This window comes from Montipora capricornis, chromosome 14, assembly GCF_036669925.1.
Source record: "Montipora capricornis isolate CH-2021 chromosome 14, ASM3666992v2, whole genome shotgun sequence".
NCBI classification, from domain to species: Eukaryota; Metazoa; Cnidaria; class Anthozoa; order Scleractinia; family Acroporidae; genus Montipora; species Montipora capricornis.
This window is the reverse complement of record NC_090896.1, coordinates 23,467,991-23,482,990: the sequence shown is the minus strand read 5'-3', so window position 1 is coordinate 23,482,990 and position 15,000 is coordinate 23,467,991. Positions and strand designations below refer to the sequence as shown.

The 15,000-nt window shown below is 39.4% G+C and overlaps 1 pseudogene; it reads right to left on the bottom strand.

Moving 5' to 3' along the window:
• Positions 1–14,570: 14,570 nt before the first annotated feature.
• LOC138031723 (uncharacterized) overlaps positions 14,571–15,000 on the bottom strand; it is a 1,233-nt pseudogene continuing 803 nt past the window's right edge.

Below are 15,000 nucleotides of genomic sequence, written 5' to 3'. Positions count from 1 at the left end.
TGTTTCATTTCAGTTCTAGTCCAACTTCGGAATTTTGGAATGAAAGTCTTCTTTTCGATAAAACAAAAACAGATATGTCATTTTATACAATTTGCTATCGGGTAAGGAACTACATGTAAGTGTTGCACATAATATCACGATAGAGAACTGGGCAAGCCGATTAAAGAAATAAATTGAAATGTCTTGACTTTGTTTACATGGTGCGTCAAATTATTACTTTGCAGGTTATTTGGCATAGGAAATCTTTCCAATGCGGCTTTGGAAACATTCAGAAGAAATCACCAGTGCAATGTCTTCTGTGCAGCCTTGGACTTACCTGGTAAATATAGCATGTCAGTTATCCTCGATGAAAGTGGTGATTAAAATGGAAAAGAGTTTCATATCTTAACATTCGGGGATTTTTTTTCTTTAGAAATTTATACAGCAAATTCCACTATTCTTATTGGAATGGGGAAGCATATGGGGAGAATTTCCCCAGAAGTGCTGCTAACGTGTTAGTGAATGATGAATTCACAGTTGAAGGACCTAAGGGGTTCTTAAATCAAGAACTGTTATATTGAATAACAATAAGGAACAGATGCCTAAAAGCTAGATTTGCCAAAAAAAAAAATTGATAAGGACAAACCTCTATGATGAAAACGCAGCCGAAATAAATTAATAGAAATGCTCAATCAAACTTCCTTAACGTGGTAATTAACCGGAACCAACTTGGCATTTTCCATAGAGATCCAAGACAGGCAATTGGATGAGGATAGAGAGGTAAGCATTAATTTGAGTTGGTTTTCAATTATTTTTGTTTTTATCCTTCTGTCGCATAGGCTGTGTTAGGGAAAATACGTTAAATGGTACAGATACAAAACTTCGCATGGTAATAGCAGTGATTGTGTTTAGTATTTTTTCCAACTACATTCTATGACAACGAAAGAGAAAGACAATTTCAAAGACTACGATGTTATACTTACGCTAGTTACTTATTGTTCTTACTTTCAGGTCGCATTCCATTCCAGACACGGATTTGGTGGTAATTTTTATGATGAACCTTTTTAGATCATTTATATTGCCTGGCCATATGATGCACAAATTTAGTGTTTAACTCCCATGATAAAGTATAACAAGGTGGTAATCGTAACTCTGCCTCTTCTTAATTGTGAGGGGAGGAGGAAATTTCTTTGGAATTCTTCATAGGAGTATGTCGCCTGGTTATCCAATTTCTGACTCTATTTGTGATCACAACATGCCATTTTCCACACCCGTATACAGGCATGGGGCTGGAAAATCCATTTTTTTTATTAACTTTGCCAGTCAAGCTGGCAGAGTGCCACAACAGCTTGTGCAAACTACTGTGGCTCATTTTTTACCTTTCCAACCATGATACACAACAGAAGACAGACCGCAAAACCGGGAACTACGTGCCCTACTCTTAGCGACAAGTGTGTGGGTTCTTTTACGTCCCACAGGATTATAAACATTGAAGGGTTGTGCGACGGGACTTCCGGATTATCGTCCTTATCCGAGAAGGCTTGAAAGTCTAACCATTTGCAGATGTAGTTACAAAGGCAGCACTTTCTCTTCAGTTATTTAAGTTGAACTCAGGACCTCCCGCGTGACAGTCCGGTGCTCAACCAACTGAGCCACAGGTGCGCGGCTTTCAGACCTGTCCTTGTGGTCACAGATTTTCCCATTGGCTTAATTTGTTGTAGCATAATTAAGCTTCGTGGAATAGTGCCGATGTAAGGAATTGGTGAAATTAAGTTTGAATGTTATATCTTAGTTACTTCTCCATCTCAACATTAGTGACTTTGAGTGGAAAGGACACATTCCTTTATATGCTCTTGCGCTCCCCATGAAAACCACAACTGACTTAAGGCCACAATGTTTAAAATCCTTTAAGAACAACACATTTGGTGCGTCACGCACCTGTATAGCATATGTAGGGAAGGTTCCCCAACACCCCCCTCCCCCCCCCAGAACTTAAAATTTCTTTCCATCACACATGTAAAGTCCTCTCCACCGCGAAAGCCCTTCTCTTATTTCGCTTTCTGTTGTGTTTTATGTTGAAGTGCGGATTTTCTAAATTGTAAATTATTATATTAACATGTTATGCAGGGAATTATTCCCAGCGCCAAGAAAGATCTGGAGCTGTCCACGTGGAAGGTAACAACACTGCGGGAGAAATACAGAAAGCTGCAGACAGAGAGAAAGAGGATCAGAAAGTGGAGAACAACATGGATGGTTGCAGCATTTGCCTAACAGCCCCACGAAATTCAGTTTTCTTAAACTGTTACCACGTTTATTGTTGCTACTCCTGCGCGATGAAATTATGGGAAGAACATGGCCGCTGTCCACTTTGCAGAAAAGAAATAACATCTGTTCAAAACCTTTTTGTCGCATAGATCCAAGAAAGATCTGGAGCTGTTAAAGTGGAAGGCAACAACACTGTCGTGGAAAGACAGGATGCTGTGGAAAGAGTGAAGGCCAGGAAGTGGAGAAAGACATGGATAGTTGTGTTAAACATTTACCTGACAGCCCCACGAAATTCAATTTCTTAAACTGTTATCATGTTTACTGTTGCTACTCTTGCACGAGGAAACTATGGAAAGATGGTGGGCGCTGTCCACTTTACAGAAAATAGATCCAAACTGGGTTTCTAGCTTATTAGCGTCAAGTGTTCTAGTTTTCTTAAACACAGTGTAAACAGTTATCACGTTTATAGTTGTTGATAAGGTCGGTATCTCGATGGTATAGAGGAAGCGAACTGTTGTCCTCGTCTTTTTAAAAGGTTACCATTAATGGATATATAACACTTTATAGGGATTGGGGTTGGAAAACTTTCAGAACTGTCATTCTTACACAGTCCCTCCCTCCTAGATCATCCTTGGTTTGTTCGGTCTCGCAGGTTCCCTGTCGAAGCAGCAGGGAAAACGTTTGGATTTACTCAGTTCTGAAAGGCCTCAGGGGTAAATATGTGTTAAAAGAGTTCAATCTCGTTCCCAGGGTCTCTTCTTTTTCGCACCAGGAATGAGGAAAAGGCGAGATCCTAAAGTTTTAGAAAGTTCTGGGTTCTAGCTAGAAGAGCATGTAAAGAAATTAAGTACCAGCGACTATGCTATAAAAATCGTTTGTTATATTACATGAAAGGTTCGTTTCGTATTCGAGTCGGTAAGTTCACATGTTAATGTTATCTTCAAAATACTGCCTCAAATGTTTATATACGACGGCTGCATTTCCAGTGGTAATAATCACATCATGACTCCTGCACCAGTCGTTGGCCAACGCTCACACTTCATCAGGAATGTAATGAGGGAGAGATCTTCCAAGGCCATGTTGTGTGGCAATCTGTTGCAGGTCGTTCTCAGAGGGAACAAAACCTTCTTCCTCATCACCTTATAAAAATAGTGAAGGGTTTGTCAGTTTTACACCAGGCGGCCTTGTTCATTCTAGGGTCATCTCTTACTGAATAGTTCTGGAAAGTAGTACATGTCATCGGGACTCCCATCCGCTCTGAGTTTTCCCCTCTGCCTTCTTATTTTGTGGACATTGTAAGCCACTTTTAGGTCCGCCAGTTCCTTTTCTATTAGAGGGATGTAGATGTACAACAGTATCCATCTGAGAAGAAAACGTTAAGTCTGTAAAAAAAACCTTTTTGTCAATGACAAAAAACGGCATGAAAAAGGATCGTTCTAGATCTGATCCCAAAACGATGTCATTCCAGTGGCAAGAAACCAATGGCAAATATTCCTGACACTAACGATTATTGGCTGATTCGCTCTCGAGTTTAATTGATAGCGAACTGGCGTGTCATTTTTAGCTTTCTTTTATTACTTACCGATCAACCACGTCATCACTCTCCCAAAAGCCGTTCTCTTGTAATTGCTGTGAAAAATTAAGAAAACTAAGGGATGGATTGCTTCAGTTTTGAGCTGGGGGAGAGAGAATGGGTGTGTACGAAAAAATTCTTGCACAGCTATCCTAGAAACAAAAATTTTGCGACACAAAATAGAGACATTAACTTGCAAGGTAATGCAATCAGTTTCTTTACAAGGTTCTAGTCAAGCATCAACCGGAGCAGTTTGGTTAAAAAAGTTCGATTTCTTTTGCAGTAATAATGTGACAGAATTGTAATTGGATGATCCCAACTCCTTTGCTGTTTAGTTGTTGTTATTTTTATTCGTCATTTGTGCTGCATTAAAATGTGTACGTTCATTTTTAATCTGCGTCCTTTGTTAATTTGAGCTGAGTTAAGTAAATCATCTTACTTGCCGTTTGTAGATGAAACATAAGGTTCCACTCATCAAACTTCAACTTCACAATATACTACATATCTTAAAAACGTACTTGAATTTCATCGAGCCAATACTGTGAGTTATATCGACGCTGACGGGACCACCAAGCTTCGATTGTCTGAGAGAGACAATACATGTTATCTTGATAAGTTGGTAAAGACTGAAAAAGTGGCTAGGAATACTTAAACACTGCATAACCCAACCTGATTCAGTTCTGAACGACCATTATAATGAACATTATGAAACGCAAAGACATCTTGATGCCGCCTTCTTAAAAAGATCTGACATTGGGCGAGAATGCTGACTTCCATGCCATAGTCTGTTCTAGCTCTTACCGGAAAAACTAAAGCAAATGTCAAGAAAACTGTTATAACAATAAGGCTGAAAAACATATGCAATCAATACAAAACCTTATTGATAATAATGGCTTTATTTAAGTGAAATATTTTCATAATTATACAATTAAAGTGTAGCCTAAGAGTCATCTGAAGCTCGCACAATAAAGAAAAAGAGAACAAAAACAAAAAAGAAAACAGCGTCACTAAACACTTACAAAAGAAAAATTACATTGAATATCATCATCATTTTTTATTAAACATGGTACCTTTTTCCTCCTTGATGAAGTCAAAATAGTAAGAGCCAATTACAAATGGGTCTTTGTTGCTACTGTATACTCTAAGCCATAGCAACCGTCGAGAGAATGTGTCCATAGCACCGTGAATATACATGTATATTCCAAATGCCTGTCGTAGCCATCGATTGACCAGACCCAGTTGCTACCCTAAGAGAAGGAATCAAAATAACACAATAATGAACTACCTATAGGGCACACATGTACGTTTGGCAGGAAACATGGCACAAATAACTTAGGGTATGACTGTTCACTGCAAGAGACTTAATTAACTGTGCAGGTGCATTACCAGATTGGTCTGAAAAGGCTGCGTGCCCAATTTCTGTTTGAAACTTGAAGCTTTTTGGTCTCAGTCTGATAACTTATCGACCATTTCATCTTTCATCTGAATTGTATACCACTGTTTAATGAACAAATGTCTTTTTGATGTTAGAAATATCATCAAAAGTGTTAGTAAGGTTCAAGTCCCACTATTTACGACAATTTCCCCCGTTGGTAAAGTGGGATATTCCAAAAAAAAAAATGGGGTTAAGAGAGCATGAGTGAAATGCAGCGCTGATGCTATTAGGCTTGATAAACTTCCTTACCTTTTCATTCAGCAGTGTACATACCTTTGAGAAAAATACACGCCGCTGTAACACAAAGTGTCTTCTTCTCTGTAACCCATCATCATCTATCATCGTCATCATATTATGCACTTGATCTCTTAATATATAAATGTTAACATTCCTGAATTAGCTTTTGTGGGAAAAGACAACATTCATTACCCCTTAGCTCTCACCCTTACTGAAAGACCACCTTCGGAGAGTGGTTATGTTGTCGGTCTTTACCTACGTTAAATTGGTTGTATATGCACTCTACCTTATCAACCTCCAAAAAGAATGGGGACACCTATACCTTCCCTCAAGCTCTATCTTCACGAATGTCAACACATCTTTTTAATGTTTCGTGTCATCTTATCGGTTTCTGTCTTCATGCTGCTATCCATTCAGGCTCAACATTACAACATAGTAAGGAAACAAAGAACTGTGCTATGCACTTACCGGTATTCCAACTCGGACCCTCCAAATCCATAGACTTCGGGGTCTTCATAATCACCACTACACTACAACAACGAACATGCTCAACTCAACACAGTTCTTTTCATTATATACTTCTAGATAATATATAACCAGAAACCCATAAGGGTTGAAACGTGTAACGGCCCCTTGTGTGCTGGCCAACAAGCTTCTGAATATTCAATTTGCTAAGTACCATATTTGGAACAACAATTATATTCTAATTCGTTACCCCACTCAAACGAATATAAAACATTTATCATGTAACAAGCAACCTCAATTGGGGTGTGTCAACACGAGCCGTGTGCGACCCTCTTTATTATGCCTTCATCGACAGAATGGATGGAAACAATACAATAAACAGAATGAAAACTCAGAAATGCACAAAATTACAGCAAGAAAAACAATCCAACAAAATGATCTAAACTATGCTCGTATAACAATCAATCAGTAAAGATACAAAAAGGGGCTAAACTTTTCGTGTAGCAGCATGCAAAAAACTACGTGTAAAAGTAGCCCCTGATAACCCATGATAAATACATTTATATTCTAATTCGTTACCCCACTCAAACGAATATAAAACATTTATCATGTAACAAGCAACCTCAATTGGGGTGTGTCAACACGAGCCGTGTGCGAACTAAAAGAACGGGAAATGCGGAAAATTAAATACCCAGTGACAACGAAACCGACAACAATGAATGAACACTATCCTTAATGTAACCGTCTTTTGCCTTGTCTGATTTCCAACGGCCGTGTCTTTTAAACAATCTGTCAGGCACTCGAGCATTAGCAGCAGCAGAGGCACCTCCGGCCCTAAGGCTATGGAGACCATAGTCTTGCTTGGGAAGGCCGATGGAATCGAAAGCACTAAGCACTATATCTCCCGCGCTCTAGTATAAGACAGAGGAACAGACCCGCGCAATTTATAGGTTCTGGTACTGCGAAGAAAAACGACAGGGCGAAAAATGAATTCTTCACTGTCTGCTGAAAAAGAAGCGGCCGCAAAATATCGTTGAACTAATAAATAAGGACATGTATGCTTGAAGGTCTTAGCGATAACAACCCAAGCCCCGTCCCTGTAAACGTCAGTCTTACTTCGATGAACAAAGACTCTCATAAAAGAATCTTCAAACTGAAAGTCACACCTGCGTAACTGAACCAACTCGTTAAAGCGAAAAAACCCTGCATAACCCAAAAGGCACAAAGTAAGCACGCATAAGTCAGACAAACTAGCTGAAGACGATCCATACTTAGAAACTAAAAGCTGAATAGCCTCGGGGGTCACCGGCTCTTTCTTTTTAACAGGGACACTGAGAAGCCTCTTAGCAGATTCTATTAAAGGTAACACTAACGAGGAATTACAGGGGTCGGGTAGCCCTGCCAAATCGTGCACCCACTTGAGCCCGTAATGGACTTCGTCAATAGTAACTGCAAGAAGAAGACTCTTGAATCAAGCTAAGAAAGAACAATGAAACGTGCACACTAGAAGCGGGAAATATAACAATTTCATTAAACTGAGAGGCCCATTTCCTCCACGTATTGAACCCCTTTTCATACTTCCTCGCGGTACTAACGGCTTTGGAAGCTTTTGGGTGTCCTCCATTACACTTACCTTGTGACTAACAGATCATGATGCATTCGCAGCCTCAGCTGCATTGTGCGAATGCCCACTAGTTTTCTTGCACTGTCGAGCTCGAACTGAAAATAATTGAAATCGGCATTTAAGTGATTAGTATGTCCAAAATAGTTCGCCAGTTACGAAGTTATTGAGGTATTGGTGCCTGAGAAAACTAACTTGACAGTGGGCGAACTTAGCTTCTGGCAAATTACATGTCAGTTATCTAAGGCCGGTTTCAGACGTCGTACTTCACGTGAGCTGGGAACTCGAACTGGGATTTGGGTCCACCCAAATTAAGTAAACTCGGCTGACGGAATCGATTAGAGATATTCGGCTTGTGTCAGCAGTTAAACATACTATGACAAATATAACAGACACCCCGGACCGGATGCCGAGAAGAAAGTATATCATTTATAAATATACTAGTTTATGGATATGATTTTGCTCATGTCTGTATCAAAGCCGGTTCATATAGACAAAGCTCATAGACGTTCTTATCGTGGGCAGATCCAATCCAAATTGATTCTCACGTAGTCATTCAGATGAACTTAGCATACGGAATTCAAATCGACTCTTGCGAAATACAGCGAATAAACCGGGCATAAGTCACTGTTGATTCACGCTTTTGTTATTCGTATTTTACCTGTATCGCATTCATGACATCTGATGGCCTTTCATTCCTGTAGTATTTGATATCAAAATTCGCCATTTTTCTTTTCAAAGTGGGAACACTAGATATAAATAAAAAAACCCAGCAGGAGTAAATAACTAAATTGGCAGTTAGAGTATTTTGTGTTTCTAATCTCAAAGAGTTTGTTTTAGTACCTCCAGTTAACGCCATAATCTTTCCAAATATATTCCCGGATCATGTGAAGGCTCTTCAGACAACGCACATGTTTTTGAAGATAATCTCTTAGCTCTGAAGGAAAAACCCACAAACAATTATCACTCACCTTCCTGTTATCGCGGCAAGGCCTAGAATGTAAACTTAACCCATGTGGTGGCTACCATGCCGCAGTCTCAGCGTGAATTCAACAGACTCAACTTGTTTAACCAAAGAGTGCTTTTCATTCAACCACACCAGAGTAACTAACCAGCAAAAATGGAACGCCTATGTACGATCAAAAGGACATTTCCAACCGGACCGTTTCGCCCAAAGTGCTACAGTCTAATAACAACGGACGTACAGTATTGTGCAAAAGTAATGCAAGCGATAATCGTCGAATATCGCGAAAATCGCGATATATCAGCGATATTTAACGATAATTAACTTCAAACGATATATCAAGCGATATATCGTGGCAGCTATTGTTTTATTTATCGGTAAGATATCGCGAGATATCGTTAACACTTTGCGATAAATCGTTTCCGTTCAACGATATATCATTCTCATTTAGTGATATATCGTTCCCACTTAGCGATATGTCGTTCTTGCGTAGCGGTATATCTTACTCGCTTAGCGATATATCGTTCTCGCTTAGTGATACATTTTGTTTCCGTCAAGCGAGATATCGTTGACTCCTTGTGAAACAAATGTACATTTCTTCGCAGACCATTTAAGCTACATGTAATGAAGAATCCCCCACAAACCAAGCTTTTAAGGTGGCGAGTTCATTTAATGAGATAAAATCATAAATCAAACATGTTAGCTAAAGCACGTACATCGATCGAACATACCTGTCCAGGTTCTGTTAAAAAAAGCCTTACTCAAACACTCGTAGTTCCTGCAACAAGTTTTATACTAGAGAGGACAACCGTATTACCACAGAGGTTTAGGTGGGCACACTAACCAAAAACCAGAGTAGATGCCATGTGTATTTTTAGACTACATGTACGAGTAGTCCCTCTTTCGCCTAGTCCGTCGTGATTGACGCGAAAGAACCGCAAAAAAAAAAAAAATGGCCGCGTGAAATCCTGGGGGCGAGAAGGATTTCACGTGGCCATTTTTTATTTTCAAAGTCCGCATGGCAAAAATGTCTTCTTAGAGTGCGAGCAAATAATAAGGTTTGTTCACTGATGTATCATGCAAAAGAAACGCTTAAGACCTCTATTGTGCTCTTTTCAGGAAGCATAACTTAGCACACTCATGAAATTAGCACGTGATCGATGTACTTGACACACTTCTCGGCAGTCACCTTCCTCTCCCAGAACTTCTTGATTCCATCCACAAGTTCCTGTTTGTTACGTGGCTTGACTTTTGATTCTAAGTAAAACTTGAGCTCATGCCACAAGTTCTCGATGGGATTTAAGTCAGGACTTTCTGGGGGAGTACGCCACCAGTTGATGTTTTTCTCCTCGTAGAAGGCTTGCGCTCGTCTGGACGTGTGCTTCGGGTCGTTATCCTGGACAAATCGGTGATCTGGAAGCTTCTCTCGGACGAAGGGAACAAGTGTAGACTCTAAGATGTTGCAGAAGAGATCAGCATCCATGATGCCATCAAAGGTGCAAACCTTTGTAGCACCATGTTTGCTGATTCCTGCCCAGACATGTACTTTCAGCGGATGCTTGGGTTTGGGCTTTCGCTTCCCTGGCTCGTCTACCTTTCTATAGCAGGTGCGGCGATACTGCGTTAGCGAGATAGAGCTTTCGTCGCTAAAAATTACGTTGTGGAAGGTGTCTTCACTTTCCAAGACTCTGCGCGCGAACTCCAACCGCTTCGTTTTGTTCACATCTCGAATGAGCTGACAGTAACCAGTCCGCTGTAAAGTCCAGCCAAGTTGCGACCGAGCTCTTCGTACAGTTGACGAACTCACATCTATTCCACGTTTAGCCAGCTTTTTCTTGATTCTGCAACTCGTCATCTCGTCATCTTTTCGCATCTGCCGATCGATGAAAACTTTGGCTTCATCAGATATCTTCGCTGGTCTGCCAGAGCGCGGTAGATTTGCCACAGAGCCGGTGGTTTTCAGTTTCTTGATGATGCGAACGACACTAGCAAGACTGACAGCTAAACCTTCGGTTTTTAATAACCTTAAGATTTCAGCTGGGTGAAGACCTTGCCTCTGTAGGAGCTCTATTCGAGTTCTTGTATAATTCGTAACTTTAGCCATGATAACCTCAAGATTGTTTGAAAGTGAATGACAAATACTCCGCACAGAGCGAATAACACGCGATTTTGACAAACGTAAATGCTGTTGCTATGGTAGCGTAACTGCCCCTTCACCGTGCAGAGACTGGGGACTGGGGACTGGGACTGTGTTTGTTTACACACACTTGAAATCGTCAAGTTTTGACTTTGCCGCTCTCTCGGCTCCGACAGCGAAACAAAAGAGAAAATGCGATGCTTTTGGGTTGTGGAATCACCTTCACAGTCTCGTTCGCTGCAGTGTAACGAGGTAAGTTTGTTTAGGCTTTAGAGGAGTCAATCGTAGCTTCGATTCACAATATGTTCAGTTATTGCTCGACTGTGTTCATTACATTCGACACTAACTCATCATACATGTAATGGCTTCACTATAATATAATTTTTTATCGTTATAGCGAACTTCACTACAATGATCGATGATATATCGCTGCGACATATCGCTTTGCTGTACGAGATATCGTGGCAGCGATTTCTCGCTTAAAAGATATCACAGCGATAAATCGTTAAGATCACGGCGATTTATCGCTAATTTATCGTTTTGATGCTCACCGATTCGAGCGATATCTCCCTGATTTATCGGCGATAAATCACAGGAACAAAGCACGATATTCAGCGATTATCGCTTGCATGACTTTTGCACAGTACTGTACAAGCACTGAAACCATTGAAATGTACCGTTTTCAGGAATTCGTTGTCCTGACAGCGCAGCCATACAGTACCGCTCAAAAGTAAGTTACCACCCTCCGGCGCAACGCGAATCGCGTCGCGCGCTACAGGAATCGCGTCGCGCGTGATGGTAAGAAATCTGTAAGTGCAGTGGCTTGACGCTCGCGCGCGATTTTAATTGTCCTTTTGTTTCAAATTTTAACCGTGGAAGGTGTTTGTGAAAGGCCAATTTTCGAAGAAACTCGGAGTATGCCTATGATAAATTGCAGTATCTTCGTATGTAAAAATGTGGCAATTTCCGAGCACATTTCATTGTTTACAAAGCTTCGTTCGCCGATCGGCAAACCGTGAATCAAGCGCTTTTGTAAGGAAAGTAAGTTCTCGTATTATTTACGCGTTTCAAGATAATAATAATCCTTGGTTTGTGTTTCCTTTTGGAGACTCGTTCTGAAAATTTTAAACGCAAATTTTAACCCGATGGTCAAAGAATGAAACGCTTCAGATAATTAATGCCTTATCGAGTGCGAACTTAAGATTGTGGACGCTAACAGTACTGCTGACTGTAGCTGTAAATAATCATCGTATTGTTGTTATGTGGAACGGATGTTTTGGAATAAAGTTAATTGTAGTTCTATTCTGTGTAATTATTATTTGTTGCTGTTAATGTTCGTCGTGTGTGAGCGTCGAGAACAAATTCACCCTTTCATTGTGCATGAAGTTTCGTTTTCAATGTTTGCGGATATTTAAAGAATGTATGTTTCAAATTTCACACCTCAAAAGGTTTGAAGTTGGCAAGAAATTTTAGCAACGCATAATGGACATTGTTTTTGTAAGAATTTTTCCACCAAGTGGACGATGTTTTAACGAAATAGTCGCTTCTTCGTGTATGAGTTTTAGAAACACCCTGTATGAAGAATTTATTTTCCATCGGAATTTTCGTTTGTAAACTAGACGCATGTTTTTGTTGACGCTTAAACGTCGTTTCCTTATGGCAATTTAGACGTGGATTTTTTTTATTGATATTGTGACAGTCTATCGCTAATTTCCAAACAAATGAAGAAAATCAGACCCACACATGATCGACGATCGATTTAAGGTGTGGAAAAGAAACTTGCATGAATCGATTTGAAGTCAACTCCACGCATTTATTAACTTTGCACAGAAGATCGCCGAATTTTTTCCACCAAATGGTCGATGTTTCAACGAAATCATCGCTTGTTCGCATGTGAAGAATTTATTTTTCATCGGAATTTCCGCTTGTAAACCAGATGCATGTTTACTGTAGCTTAAACGTCGTCTCCAATTCGCAAATTCGCAGTTTGCAATTTAGGCAACTCCCATACAATTTAACAAATCAAAAATCGCCTTCGCTTACTCACGCAACTGCAGAGATAATTTATACGCGAAATTGATCAATTTCGCGTAACACATTAGTTCCTAATATATGCCAGAAATTTACGCTTCCATTATTCTCGCGCTACGCGAATCGCGTCGCGCAGGAAACGCAACGCGAGGTGGTAACTTACTTTTGAGCGGTACTGTACTTAACGTCCTAGCGAGGACTGCTAGATGGGCTGTGGTTCACAAGTGGGAATTCCTGTAACTCATTCGAGAAATCAAACGGATAAAGTTTGGAAATCAAAAAACCATTTGAGAAATCAAAAGAAGAAATTTTGGAAATCAAAAAACTCATTCGAGAAATCAAACGGATTAAGTTCCTCACTGGCTAAAGTGCTGCGGGCATTTGGTCCCCCTGAAGCAGCAGCAACCTCAAAGCTGTGTGAGATGGTTGACAACTTCTTTGATTGTTTAAATGTCACAAGTTTGGCTGAATCTCAGAAGAAGAGAAAGCCCGGTTGTTTGAAAGCCGATTAACTTAATCCAGGATTAGCGTAAACACTTGTTTCATATTTTCAAATTTTTGGTGAAAGTTTCTTTTGCTTATTTTTGTTTTCCAGGATTGAGTTCTTCTAATGTAAAATTTTGTCAAATATCAGCGTTGAACAGCATTTGGGAGTAGAGAAATAAACTCCTTGGTTAATTTTTAACGTTTTAGCGTTAATCGGCTTTTGAACAACCGGGCCCAGATCTATTGATGACGAAAGGTACATTTATTTGAACATTACTCAATTTTAGGGCTGTTTGGATGATCTTTCTTTTTTTTCAAAAATGAAAATGACTTGTGTTAATGAAGGAAAATGTGAATAATTACATCAAAGATGATCCTGCTTTTTAAATTTCAGTATAATTACATAAATCATCATGATAATTCTAGTGTGCTTTGTCCTATGCTGTACATTTGACGAAATTGTGACATCCTACTGTTTTTTTTTTTACCTTTTCTGTTCATCATTGTGTTTATTGATATTCACTAATATGTAATTATACTAAAACAACTATTCACTTATTATTCACTTAGTATTTAACTTCACCTTCAGCAAATAAATAATTATTGTTAATTATCATCCCTTGCATTTGCTACTATTTTAAAAACACTATTATTGTTTTTATTATTGGTATTGTTCTATTTCTAAATGGTAGGTTCCAGTGGTTGACAGGATTTCTTGAATATCTGAGAAAGTGGAAGGATAGCACAGAGCAAAGACCAGGCAATTTCACCCAAAGTGCAAGATCAAAAATGTTCATATCATGACAAACCTATGAAGGCTTCCAAATTACTGTCAATGCTCTGATTGACATTTGCAAGTTTCTGCTACAAGAAGGCACGGAGTATGTCCTGACAGAACGTTTCTGCCAGGACCCAGTCGAGGAATACTTTGGTAGCCAAAGAAAATTGGGGCGAAGAAATGACAACCCAGATATCGGCACATTTGGGTACAATGACAATACCATTCGTGTCCAAAGGACAATATCTTGTACAAGTGGAAACACACGAGGAAGACAAGATAAACGCAGGGCATGGGAACAAGTAACCAACGATCGGTTGCCATGTAAAAAGAAATGGAATTAATATTTTCAAACATGACGTTAAATTTGAACAAGTACAATCATTACTTCTACGACTTTGTAAATTGCTTGTTTTTAAGTTTGCTTGTAGGTGGTAGATGACTACCAATGGACTTTGATTGAAATATTAAAAAAAAATTAATTGTTAAGTAGCTAAGATAAGTTAGATTATTTAGTTAAGATATTCAATATAGACAACAATATAACATAGAAAATGACAGTCGTCTACTTCGGTACTCATTTAATAATTGTCATATTGTCATAATAAATAATGCAGCCGTTTGTTACTACTCCTGTCTTCATTTTCTTTGCAACTTCAATTTATTTCCTTTTGTAGAGACTTGATTTTATATTGCTGAACAATATCTTTAGCATAAGGGAATTACCGTACTCTGATATATAAGCTTACAGTGTTGTGCAAAACATCTTTTTGGACATATCTATCTAACTCACAGTCTGCCTCGAATAGAATTAGTTGATATTTGACCAAGACATCACTGTCTGAAGTTGAGTTTTTGGTAGTTCCAACAATGTCAATTCTCTGTAAACCAGCTTTTGAGGCTGGTTGCCTGAAACATTCATCAGTCTTAAAAAAGATCTTAAAATCTGGCAATGTAACTTTCCAGAGTCCCCCTCTATTCAAGCTTGAAGTCAGTTCTTGTTTCTGTGTGTTCAAGTTCATGCTGTCC